At 42.6% G+C, this 2547-nt stretch overlaps 1 non-coding gene across 1 annotated transcript; it reads left to right on the top strand.

Annotated features, from left to right (window-relative positions):
* Positions 1–2088: 2088 nt before the first annotated feature.
* On the top strand, positions 2089–2161 carry AC3HAE_039146 (transfer RNA lysine (anticodon CUU)). The gene has a single exon. It is a non-coding gene; the product is annotated as a tRNA-Lys (tRNA).
* The last annotated feature ends 386 nt before the right edge of the window (positions 2162–2547 follow it).

The following is a 2547-nucleotide window of genomic DNA, read 5'->3' as shown; positions in this document are numbered from 1 at the left end:
CTTATATTGGCGTTTCCACCACCAAAAGTTGGGCAAGGTCCCGAAATAAACGCGCTGAGCCTACCTATTTTTCGACACTCCTCCATTGGGTTAACAAGCCGTCTGAAAGGGTGGCGAAACCGTGGAGCTACACACACCTTTATTCTGAAATCACTTTAAAATATCCCGTTTGGTATGACCAGGTCACTGATATCTTTGCAACATAAACAGTGGGGAGGATTTTCCTCTGTTCCATTGTTGCCGTTCTTGCAGCAGAGGGAGGTACTCTTGAACCCACCGTTTCCAGAACAGATCAGTTATATACTGAACCTGTCTCCACCTTCTCTTTGTATACAGGTCTTGTTTCACAAACAGCCCAGGTGGTAATGCAGGGTCACCTTTCAGAAGAAGGTTATGGGTCAGTGTGAGAGGTTCAAGGTCATTGGGGCCATTTACTATGGCCTCAGCTTCACAGAGAACCGTGTGAAGGCTGTTGTCATCCAATTACTGCTGGTCGTCCAAATGCTGCTTGTGCAACACAGATTTGAGAACACGCCTTATTGTACGAATAATGCAGCCCAAATTCCACCAAAATGAGATGCCCCTGGCGGCAGTCCATTCCAGCTGGAATGAGAGATCTTTGGTTCTCGTCATGATTAAGTGCAGTGTGAGCCTCCTGTTACCATTGTCAGACAGCATATTGAGAAACTTGGCCTCTTCTACTTATGAAACGCTGCAATGCATAAATGCACACATTAGTATCCAGAGAGTTTACAACCCCTAGGTGCACAGCTCTGCTTGCCAAACAAGTTAAAATTGCCCCGTAGCGTTACGAGCTTCCTAGCAGTCTTAGCTTTTATACTATACCACAATTACTAAAAAGCATTGCTAGTCTTATATCATATATTTTTACTTGTAGAGCTCATTTCCTCTACAGCTTTTACAACAACTCTCTAACTTTCGTTAATCTAAGGGAAGTCATGGTTGCTGCGGTATGCAATCAAGTTCAGTTCAGTAGTCATCCACGGCTTGACTTTTGCGGGTGCAGTAAACGTTTCCTGGTAATAGTGAGCTCCACCAATCAAAGACGTTGTGTCACACTTTAGGATTATGTGTAGTGGTTTCAAAGGACATCACAAATAAAATGTGTTTTTCTAAAACCTAGATGTTTACGTCTATAACTTATGATTTGTCTTATTGCTGAAGGAGCTTTGTTTTTTTTTGTATTTCCTGCTAAGTTTGGATAGTGTGTGGTTCCTACCACTATGACCCAGTTGCTGGTGGATATGCCTGAGAATAGGAGAGAGTCAAAGAGTCAAAATAATCTGGTCTTTAGTGAGGATGAGCGGATACTTGACTCAGTAGGGCAGAGCTGCCCTACTGAGCCTTCCTCAAACTCAAAGCAGGACTTTCCTTATGGACTGCCGACTTTCCTGATGAGAGTGCATCAATTTCTGCCTTAAACCGATGCTACTGAGCGAAGCAAACAATCGCAATCTCTGCCTCCACAAGATCCTCGGACGTTATGCTCTGATCCCCAACTGCACTTCATGCCTTCCTCATCTCCAACTGTACATGTGGGTTGGTTGTTTGCGTCAGAGGCCTGCAGCTTCTTCGTCCTTTGGCTTAATTTAGAGTCTTTTGCAGAAACCAGGCAACTGCAACCTTGAGCTTCCTCCAGTCTGAGAAGTATGTAATTAGTTGGTCAGTCACATTCACTGTAAAAAGGTCTACAATAAACAAAATATAGTATTTTGAAAATTTATATCATTGATTTTTGCAGATTGTTGCAGACACCTTTATCCAAAGTGACTTACAATAAGTACATTTTTCAGAAGAAGGAGAAAAAATATATTACTGTCAGTACAGTGAGAATATTCATAGAAACAATTGCCAAGCACTTCAATTGCCAAGGGTTGGGTTGGTATAGAGTTGAAAGGTGATGATTCAGTGGGCCCTGAGAGGGAGGATGTCCTGGGATTTAAATCATATGTGATTTATCAGTGGGCCATGAAATATGGTTATTTATTATCAACATTTGAAGACATTAATGTCGAGTTGATTTAACACTTTTTTTTTTTTTGCCCAATGCTGTTAGTTGTATCAGCAGCCCGGCTAGCTCAGTCGGTAGAGCATGAGACTCTTAATCTCAGGGTCGTGGGTTCGAGCCCCACGTTGGGCGATACCTAATTTTAACCTAGCCCTTCTGGTGGAATGTTCACAGAATATAGCAATAAGGAGTTGTTCTATGATTGATCCACACCAAATGTCCTACTGTCGGCCGGCATTGGTTTGGAGCCCCATGGCATTCTCCTTAGATGGTATTCTAGCATACCAGGGTGTAATACAATCTCAGGGCTATTTTGAATACACACGCACCTCATTGGAAGCGCACAACAGGAACATTTGGTGCAAACTTAGCCATAGCTGAAAAGCAAATATGTGGTGGTTTGGAGAACACACATGATATTCTAGCTTCATGTCTCTGTGGCGCTACCTAGATCAGATCCGTCTTCTTTATCGATTGTGAAGAAGAACTGATCGAACTGTCCAATAAAATCATTGCAT

The sequence above is a fragment of the Micromesistius poutassou genome (genome assembly GCF_964030765.1).
Source record: "Micromesistius poutassou genome assembly, chromosome: 23".
NCBI classification, from domain to species: Eukaryota; Metazoa; Chordata; class Actinopteri; order Gadiformes; family Gadidae; genus Micromesistius; species Micromesistius poutassou.
This window is presented reverse-complemented; position numbering and strand designations above follow the sequence as displayed.